The 11,201-nt window shown below is 41.0% G+C and overlaps 2 pseudogenes; one reads left to right on the top strand and one right to left on the bottom strand.

Annotated features, from left to right (window-relative positions):
- The window catches only part of LOC123346715, a 25,232-nt pseudogene extending 21,950 nt beyond the window's left edge, over positions 1 to 3,282 (bottom strand).
- A 6,524-nt stretch (positions 3,283 to 9,806) lies between these two features.
- LOC123345310 lies at positions 9,807 to 10,759 on the top strand (annotated as a pseudogene).
- Positions 10,760 to 11,201: the final 442 nt, after the last annotated feature.

Here is an 11,201-nt window from a genome sequence, read left to right as displayed (position 1 = left end):
GGGAAGTTTGGACATGTTATTCCTTGACTTTAGCAAAGCTTTTGATACGGTCTCCCACAGTATTCTTGCTAGCAAGTTAAAAAAGTATGGATTGTATGAATGGACTATAAGATGGATAGAAAGCTGGCTAGATTGTCGGGCTCAACGGGTAGTGATCAATGGCTCTATGTCTAGTTGGCAGCAGGTATCAAGTAGAGTGCCCCAAGGGTCGGTCCTGGGGCCAGTTTTGTTCAATATCTTCACTAATGATCTGAAGGATGATGTGGATTGCACCCTCAGCAAGTTTGCAGATTACACTGAACTGGGAGGAGTGGTAGATATGCTGGAGGGTACAGAGGGACCTAGACAAATTAGAGTATTGGGCCTAAAGAAATACTGATGGGGTTCAACTAAGGACAAGTACAGAGTCCTGCATTTTAGGATGGAAGAATCCCATGCACTTTTGCAGGAATAGGGACCAAATGGCTAGGCAGCAGCTTCTGCAGAAAAGGACCTAGGGGATACAGTGGATGAGAAGCTGAATATGGAGTGACCTGTTGTGTCCTTGTTGCCCAAGAAGGCAAATTGGCATTTTGGGCTTGTATAAGTAGGATCATTGCCAACCAAGATCGAGGGATGTGAGCATTCCCCTCTATTTGGCATTGGGGAAGGCCTCATCTGGAGTGTCTGTCTGTCCCAGTTTCTGCGGCACCCCACACCTACAAGAAGGATGTGGAAAAATTGGAAGAGAGTTCAATGGAGGGCAAAAAAATGATCTAGGTAGGTTGGAGCACATGACTTAATGAGGATGAGGCCTGAGGAGACTGGGATTATTTAGTCTGCAGAAGAGAAAAATGAGGCGTGGATTTGATAGCTGCTTTCAACCTATCTGTTGGGGGGTTCCACTAAGAGGATGGGAGCTACGGCTGAGCGTTCTCAGTGGTGGCAGATGACGGAACAAGAAGCAATGTTCTCAAGATTGCACTGGGGGTGGTCTAGGTTGGATATTAGGAAATCACTATTTCACTAGGAGGGTGGTGAAGCACCTGGGAAAATTGGCGTTACGTAGGGAAGGGTGGTGGAATCCTCGCTTCCTTAGAGGTTTCTTTTTAAAGGTCAGTGCTTTGTACAAAGCCCTTGAAGGGGGAGATTTAGTTGGGGGTTGCTCCTGCTTGAGCAGGGGGTTCGTACTAGATGACCTCCTGACGAATTCCTTTCCAACCCTGATATTCTCTATGATTCTGAATGATTCCCTAATAGGGAATTGAGAGACTCAGGAATTGGCAATCGAACGGGTCTGTGAAGAAAAATTATTTTTTGTAGTGTACCTAGAGTGGAGAATTGGAGAACAATCAGTCCTCTGGCCTACTTTATATGGACAAATTCTAGGAAGGGGAGGGAAGTATGAATGTCCACTGCCTTGCAACTTGTGCAATCATTCACACCTCTGAATGAGAATATAAATGCTCAGGACCTATTTCTCCCTCTGACTTATGCCTCTGATGTTAGTGCAGTCGTTTCTGATTTACACTGGTGTCAATCAGAGAAGAATCAGGCACTATTATTCTGCTCTGGTAGCATTTTTCATCAGGTCTGTAATTGCTTTGCACAAGTGTAATCAACTATAGAAGGCCATGGAGATTCATGCCATCATATTCCACAGTTTCCTTCAAACCTTGGCCAAACAGGGCAGGGATGAATGAAAATTCAGAGGAACTTTCCTCGCATATAGGAAGGAATGACTGAACCACCAACTTACCTTGCCACAGTCTACCCAAACATTCATGATTAAATTAATTGCATTTGGTCAACATTAATCTTAACGGTGCAATGAACCTAGAAGTGATGCTATCCATATCCCCTTACCATGCAAGATCTTCTCAATAAATACTGATATCTAGAAGACAATCATATACCCATGTGGTTCTCCAATACAATGATTTTACATAGAGGACATTATTTTCCAAAATTAGTTATATCAACAACATTCTTCATTGCAATATTGAGTTGAAATGAAAAAAAATGAAAGCCTATTTATATTAAATGCAGATGATTTTTTGTGATATTTTTCTGTGTTTCAATCAGCTACGGAGATTATCATTATTTCTGAAACTTTGATGCTGCTTTTTGGCCAAAATTTCTAATTCCAATGCATATAAAAATTGGATAGAACATTAACATTTTATGTGTTTCTTTTGTGCAGTTTTTGGACACTAGTTTCAACCATAGCATTGAATGCCATTGACTTCAAAAGAGCTACTCCAGATTTGCACAGTTGTATAACTGACATCAGAAAAAAGATGTGTACCCAAATTACTTTCTATGAGAAAAATATTTTTCTGTTCATCATGTCCCCCAATATTCTCCTCAGAGCCTCTTTCACCTCCTTGTTCCACAGGCTGTAGATAAAAGGGTTCAAGGTCAGGGTGACAGTTGTGTATATCAGAGATAGCACTTTGTTGCTGTCCTCGTAAGTTAATGGAGTTGGGTCTTAAATAGATCAGACTGCTGCAGCCATAATACAACGTCAACCACAATGAGGTGTGAGGAGCAGGTGGAGAAGGCTTTGTGTCTGCCTTCAGCCAATGCCATCTTTAAGATGGGTGGAGATAATAAAGATGTAGGACACAAGGATGAGAGTAAATGGAGTGAAGATGACCAATATAGAAGCTGAAAACAACTGCATTTCATACTGAGATGTGTCAATGCAAGAAAGCTTAATCAATGGGGGAATGTCACAGAAAAAATAGTTTATCTTATTGGAGCCACAAAATGGCAAGGTGAAAACCCAGACTGTCTGTACTAGGGACACCACATTCTCACTGAACCATGAGAGAACTGCCAATGAAAGGCACACCATCATGTTCATGATGAGCCTGTACCTCAGTGGGTTGCATATGGCCACATAGCGATCATACGCCATGGCGGCCAGAAGGAAGCACTCGGAGGCCCCAAGAAAGAGCAGGAAATACATTTGTACAACACAGCCCATGTAGGAAATGCTCTTGTCCTCTGAGAGGAAGTTCACCAGCATCTTGGGGACAGTGACTGAGGTGTAACAGATCTCCAGGAAGGACAAGACCCGGAGAAAGAAATACATGGGGTTGTGAAGGGCTGGGTCCATGGTGATTGTGATGAGAAGGATGTTCCCAGTCAGGGTAATAGTGTAAAATAACAGATAGAAAATAACAGATAGATGGAAAATAGAGGCACTTCCAGCTCGCGGTGGTTGGACAATCCCTGTAAAATGAATTCAGTCACCACAGTGAGGTTCCCCCTTCTTGATTCTTCCACATATTTCATCTGTGAGTAGACAATAAATATCTAGATAATATGAAGGAATGACCCGCTGCAGGAACTAAGGGGGGGATATTCAAAGGCACCTATGGAATTTATGGACCCAATTCCCATGGACATTCAGTAGGAATTGTGGCCCACATCCCCAAAGGTATGTGGTGGCTACCTCCCATTGATTTCTAGGGGAGTTAGGCACCTAAATACTTTTAAAGTGTCTGGGAGCCTGACTGCCACATGTGCCTTTGAAAATCTTCCCCAAAAGCCATAGGGGCAAATTCTCTCTTCATGTCACCCAGTTCAAATCTCAATCGAGGCTCCTTCCAAAATCCCTGTGTGGGTTGATTGGCATTTCCCTATTCTAGATATGGCCATTAAACGGGAGAAAATGTCTCAAGAAAAAGAATCACCCCCAAAAGTTCATAATTTCTGTGTGAGCAGTCAGGACTGCCTGGAAAGGACCCGTCAGTTAGACAAATAGACTCACAGATAGACCAACAGAAAGACAGACAGACACACAGCAGACCAAAAGAAATACAGATAGACCAATAGATAGATAGACCAGTAGACCAATGGATAGATTTCACTTGGACCCAAGTTACATGTTTAAATTCTGTCCTCTTTCACATTCCTTTCACCATCCCACCTTCCCTCCTCTCCAATAAGGATGCACAGTTTGTACTTGTGGCACCAGAGAGACTAACAAATTTATTTGGGCATAAGCTTTCATGGGCGAAAACCCACTCCATTGGATGCATGCAGTGGAAAATATAGTAGAAAGATATATATACACAGAGAACATGAAAAAATGGGTGTTGCCACGAGACTCGTATGGCAACACCCAGTTTTTTCATGTTCTCTGTGTATATATATCTTCCTACTGTATTTTCCACTGCATGCATCCGATAAAGTGGGTTTTAGCCCATGAAAACATATGCCCAAATACATTTGTTAGTCTCTAAGGTGCCACAAGTACGCCTAACATGGCTACCACTCTGAAACCAGTTTCTGACTTGACAATTCATAAGGAACAGATTGATTACACTATGTTCTATATGGTACACTATGCAGATCCCCAGGTGTGCATATCAGCAAAGCTGCTTTGAAGTAAATGGAGGTATGCTGATCTGCACCAGCATTTTACCCCTAGAATTCCCTCTAATCAGCACAGAGATTTCTGCCCTGCTTGTTGAATCTAAAGTATGAAGACATTAGCAGAGACCAGGAGTATGTAACTACAGGTCTACAAGGAAATATAACAACTGTATATAGGCATGTAGAAAAATGTAACAAAAAGTAGAGCTGGTTTAAAAATTTTAGATAAATATTTTCCCCATAAGAAATTGCTAATTCAACAAAATCCAAATGTTTAGCTGGAATGCATTGATTTTGTCAAAATTTTCCTTGGGAAACTGATAAGGTTGAAACATTTTGTTTTGTCATAATAATATAATATAATATAATATAATATAATATAATATAATATAATATAATAATAAAGTCCAAATGAAAGATAATAATAATAAAATGATAACGTTCAAATGAAATGTTTCAACCTTATTAAAAAAAAAAAACATTTTTCCTTATCGATATGCAATATTTCAGAATATTTTGTTTCATGAAGAAGTCTGAGATTTTGACTTTTGAGCCTTATTTGGGATTACAACCAATTTTGAAATCTATGTATTTCTTGCAGGACAGAAATTCCGTTTTTTGACCAGCTCTGAAAAAGAGGTAAGGCATTGCTCTTATTCTTATTTGTCATAAATAATAATAATAATAATAATAATAACTAATTAATAATAATAAAAATAAGCCAATTCTTGGAGCCTGTTATGCTAGACTTACTGGTTATCATTTCAGTTGTTCCATGAGCAATTCCACAGAAAGCATTGTGTAATAATTTACAGAACAAGGTCCCATTCAATATGAAGGTATCACAATCTGTCACCTATCATTTATATAGCACCTTCCATCTGAGAACCTCTCAACAACTAACACCAGTTGTGTCAGCCTCACTACCTCCTGCTGAGACAGGTCAATATTTACCCCATTTCTGCAGATGGGGAAACTGAGCCACAGAGTGGCAAAGACATGATTCTCTTCAAGGTTGCACAGCTAATGTGTGGCAGGGCAGGAAGAGATTCCAGATCTCATAAGTCACCCTGGTCTAAGCACAGAACTGCCCCTGAATATTCCCTATAGATGTGAGAGTATACACCTCTGCGGACAACCGATTATACGATTAATCAAACTACAGAGATGGGGGTCATATGATAATACAGAGAGACAGACAGACAAACAATTAATCTCACGCATCCACCAACCATCAATACAGTCCCATTGTTTGGCTCTCAAGGTGCTCCATTCTAAAGAAACCAGTAAAGGCTGCATGACTACAGAGGCTGCAGAGACCACAGCCTGGCACATGGTAAATGACACATGGTAAATAGATTAAAAACTGGCTAAGTGAAAGGCCTCAAAATGTAACTGTAAATGGGGAATTGTCATTGAGCAGGTGTGTTTCCATAGGAGTCCCACAGGGAACAATTCTGGGGTCGACTCTATTTAATATTTGTTATTAATACCCTGAAAGGAAAGATAAAATCATCACTGATAAAGTTTGCAGATGACCCAAAATTTTGGGGAGTGGTAAATAATGGAGAGGACAGGTCACTGTTCAGAGCAATCTGGATTGCTTGGTAAAACTGGGCACAAGCAAATAATATGCATTTTAGCTCAGGCAAAATGTAAATGTATATATCAAGGAATAAAGAATGTAGGCTGCACATAAAGGATGGGTAAGTCTATCCTGGGAAGCAGGGACTCTGAAAAGGATATGGGGGTCATGGTGGATAATGAACAGAACATAAAAGCCTAGTGTGACACTCTTGCCAAAATAGCTAATGCGATCCTGGGGTGGATAAACAGGGGAATCTAAAGCACTTATGCAACCACTGCTGGAACAGAGAGTCCAGTTTTGGTGCCGCAATTGAGGAAAGATGTTAAAAAATTTGGAGAGGGTTCAGAGAAGAGCCACTAGAATGATTAAAGGATTAAAAAATGTACCTCATCAGTGATAAACCCAAAGAGCTCAGTCCATTCAGTTTAAGAAAGAGAAGGATAAGGGGTGACGTGATTACAGGCTACGTAAGTATCTACACAGGGAACAAATATTTAATAATGGGCTCTTCAATGTAGCTGAAAAAGGTCTTCCATGATTAAGTGTCTGAAAGTTGAAGCTAGACAAATTCAGACTGAAAATAAGGTGTAAATTTTTAACTGTGAGAGTTATTAACCCTTGGGATAATTTACGTGCTGTAAGAATTATTTTGGGGAAGTTGTCTGGGCTGTGTTATACAGGAAGTCAGGCTAGATGATCACAATGGTCTCCTCTGGGCCTTGGAATCTAAGAGTCTCTGAACTCCAGTAAACTCTGTAAATTTCCAAAGACTACTGAGTTTGGCTGGCTAATGATAAACATGAAACTAATGAAACACTGCATGATGATTAATGATTGCCCTTGTGACAGAATCCCCAAAGCTGTGAAGTAGCATCTTCTTGATAAGGCCTGGATGAAGCTCAGGGGGATTTCAGAGAGTGTTTGATGTTAGTGCCAGTCTTAGCGCATGGGTCAGATATGGTATAAGGGGAAGATTTCTGGGGCTTTCTCCTCTTAGTAATAAGATTCCCTTCCCCTGCCTGTTTGGAGAGCAATGATCAGCCTTGAAAATGGGAATTCCCCGGCCATCCTCAATTATTAAGAGGCAGCCGGATCTGATATCACCAACACAGCAGGTTGCATGAGGTAGGGAAAGTTTTGTAAATAATCTGCAAAAGTACTACTAGCCATAGGCTTTGTTACTGCAGGGGCGAAGAGGTCGGTGGGACGCTTTTCAAAAAATAGGTTTGGGTTTTAGAGAAGTCTAAGTGAGTTAGGAGGTGATCAGCCCACTGTGCCTTTACTACCAAAGCTATCTGAGACCTTTGTAAGACAAGTTCTGTCTGACAAGGCTTCTCCTTAGGCAACGGTTCTATGCTGGTCTGATCTGAAAGCCATTTTCTCTGGGGCTGGCTGGAGCTCGGAAGTTAAAACCCGAAAAAGCCCACTTGCCCATATCTGCTTATGAAACCTAAATGAGATTTCCTGCACCCTACTCCCTTATTCTGCTTTGACAATCCTAGACTGAGAAGTGATATGAGTTATGGAAGGTCCCAAAAGGTGTCCATGGTAGGGCTGAAATTGAACCCAATTCCCCAGAATCCACAGCCAGTGATTTGCCCATAAAGCCATTCTCCCCCTCTCCGCCCCAGAACAGAGCACTGTCATTTAAGAATGAGATATTTAGGGCTGGTTGATATTTTTTGCCAAAAAAAAGAGATTTCCTCAAAACCTAAATTTTGGGGAGGAAAAATCAAGTTTCCCATTTTTTATCAGAATATTGGAAATGGACATTTCATTTCTTTCTTTTTCATGTGCAAGGAAAGTAGAGTGGTAGTGTTCCCCAACCCACGCACACCCTTTTTTTCACATATTTTCCTCTCATTTCTGCCTTTGGGGAAATGAGATAAAGTGAAAAATAGAGGGAGATTGAAAGTTGCATGGCCTAGGAGAAAGAGCACTGAAGTGGAACTCAGAAAACTCAGTTCTCATTCTGGCCTCTGGAAGTTAAGTTTTCCCAATCTGTAAAGCTGAAATAAGGATAATGAACTCTGCTGTAAGGTGCTTTGAAATCTATGGATAAAACATGCTATAAAGAGCTAAGTGCTAATTAAAATTGAAAAGCATTAGTTTTATTTCCCAAAAAATGAAAGAAAGAAAGAAAGAAAGAAAGTCAAAATTTCCCATATAATTTTATATTTGAAAATAATATTTTTTAAATTGCTATGAAAAGTTGGATTTGAATATTGGTGAAATCCAAACTTTCATTTTCTTTGCTTTAGAAATGTAGCCATGACTTTTTAAAAACAAAACCAAAAATCAAATATTTCACTGATGTTTTTTGTTTACAAAAATTAGTTTTTCAATCTGCTGCAGGGATTTTCAAAAATACTCATGTGAGTTGAGCATCCATAATGCCATGGCAACTTTGAATATTTCATTGTAGATGAATACCTGCAAATCTTTACGTGTTCACAGTTTTCCAATGGAGATGTCTGAAACTTAGCACTAGAATACATGTGTACTCAAATACAGTGATGTGATTTTTCAGAGATGTTGAGCAAAAGCTATTCCTGCTAAAGCCAATCAGACGTAATTCCTTCTCTTTATGTAGCCACTCTAAGCGGTCAAAGACCATTGTTTTGTTAAGGTGGGATAGAGGAATTCAGTACCTCTGCTGGGGTAGAGAACTCCAAGCTATCTGTCTCTCTCTCTCTTTCTGTTTCACCTAAAAAGGCCAGCACCTTTGAGCCTCTGGGAGAGATCTGACCACGGTAAGAGTCAGTCACCATCTTGCTGGAAGACAGTGGGTGAGAAAGGCCAACTCAAAGAAAGCTTTGAACCAAAACTTGCTGGATAAATCTTAAGACTTTTAGCGGCGTGTTTGCACTTTTATTTGCTGGTAACCATTTCTAAACTTTGTCTCTTATACTTGAATTCACTAAAAGCCCTGTCTTCTTTTTTTTATAAATTGGTGTCATTTTGTAATCTAAAACCAATTCCAATGCTGTGTTACAACTGAACTGTTTGGTAACTCCAGTTAAACTAGCAAAAACTATTGAATATTGACTCTGTACAGAAGCAATGAACCTTTAATATCTGAACTGTCCTGGAGAGGGCAGGACAGTGCAGAACACAGGTTTTTGGTAAAATTCAGGACTGGGAGAATGCTGGGGTTACCTGCAAGTAGTAACCAAGGCTGGTGGAAGCCAGGGTGTGACTGATAGGTTGTTGACAGGCTGCTGAGGTCGAGGTTGCTGGTCCAGCGCCACAGCTCTACACAGAGACCCAGGGGGTGACACCTACAAGCTGATAGGCTGGTTGTGAGAGTCCAGGTTGGGAGCCTACAACAGCAATGCATTGTGAGGTACCCAGGTTTATGGAGCGGGCTGTGACACAAACCTCATTGGTCTGGATCGCACCCCGGAATGTAACAGACCACCCCCTGATGAGAAGCCCTGGTCTGTGAGTACATCCACTTTGCAAATATGCCTTATTCCCAACCCTGAGCCCCTAGGTCACATGAGGAATCTGTGGCCCATGTGAGCTGTGCACTCTCAGGGCTTCAGGAAGATGAATGGAGACAGTTGTTAGCAGGGGGCATTTTGAGTGTGTAGGTTGCTCCTGTTCACTCCCAAAGACCTCAAATTGGAGATGGACCACTGGTGGAGCTCAGAAGTTCTGCTGAAGTAGGGGTACTCACCATTGGGGCTGAGTACACAGTCTGGAATTTGGTAAATAAAGAAAATTTCCATGCAAGTGTATCAGTTAAGATGGAGTTCATATTCTTTTATTAACAGTAATGTACTGGGATTGCATCATAATTATTATCATCACTGTTCCTTCTTCAGGCATATTTTGAGGTTAATAAATGGAGAAGAAGAATTTCACCACCCCAGTGACAGAATTTGTCCTCTTGGGCCTCACTCAGAGACCTGAGCTGCAGCTATTCCTTTATGTGACTTTCTTCATAGTCTACATAAACACCTTGCTGGGAAACTTCATCATCATCACCACTGTGATCTCTGACTACCAGCTCCACACCTCCATGTATATCCTGCTGGCCAACTTGGCTTTCCTAGATATCTGCGATTCATCAGTCAGTACTATCCAAAATTACTCTCAGATCTCCTCTCACAGCATAAAACCATCTCATTCAATGAGTGCATCCTTCAGATGTTTTTCTTCCACTTCTTTGCTGGCGCTATGGGGTTTTGCCTTGTGGGGATGGGCGGTTCGATCGGTACGTGGCCATCTATAAACCACTGCGGTACTTGACTATCATGAACCGGGGTGTATGTGTGAGGATAGTGGCACTGGCATGGCTGGTTGGATTGGCTCACTCTGCTGTTCAGACAGGAACTGCTCCTCCAGTTACCGTTCTGTGGTCCAAACATCCTGGACAATTTCTACTGTGATGTCCCACAAGTCATTAAACTGGCCTGCACCAACACTCACTTGGCTGAAATGCAGATGAATTTCAACAGTGGGTTAGTGATCATAATAATATTCATCATTCTGCTTATTTCTTACCCCGTCATCTTAATCAAGATCAGGACACATGTCATGGCAGGGAAGCACAAGGCTCTGTCCACCTGTGGAACCCAGATCACTGTGATGTGTTTTCAATTCATACCCAGCATCTTCATCTATGCTTGGCCCATCAAGCAGTTCGCCCTGCATAAGGTGGTCTCAGTCATTTACTCTGTAATCACCCCAATGCTGAACCGAATCGTCTACACCCTGAGAAATGCCGAGATGAAGAATGCCATCAGGAGACTATTGAACAGAATGCTGTTCTCACGGCAGGAAAGACAGACATAGTTTATCTCTCAATGTCCATTTGTGTTAAAAACCTGATCTCAGTCATATATCAGAGATCAGACACATATGTGGCATGTGAAATGTGTGTGTGGTCAAATAAGATCAAATCCTGCACACTCATAAGAATCTCAGTTCACAAATGCATAATAGATGGAGAGCCAGAATCTCCATGTAAGGAACAAAAGCAGTCAGTGGAAATAAGACGTAGCTCAATATTGGTAAATAGCCCAGATCCCCAGCTGGAGGAAATAGGTGCATCTCACTAAATGACTTACACCAGCTAGAGCTTTGACACTGAGAACTGATGGTCAAAAACTATTCTAAGAATGATTTTCAAATAATGAGGAATCCATGAAAATAAATATCTTCTAAAAAAATCTGTTGAATAAATTTTGTATCATAACTAATGGACTGATTGTGATGAAGAAATTACTATCAAATG

The sequence above is a fragment of the Mauremys mutica genome, chromosome 12 (genome assembly GCF_020497125.1).
Source record: "Mauremys mutica isolate MM-2020 ecotype Southern chromosome 12, ASM2049712v1, whole genome shotgun sequence".
Lineage (NCBI taxonomy): Eukaryota > Metazoa > Chordata > Testudines > Geoemydidae > Mauremys > Mauremys mutica.
This window is presented reverse-complemented; position numbering and strand designations above follow the sequence as displayed.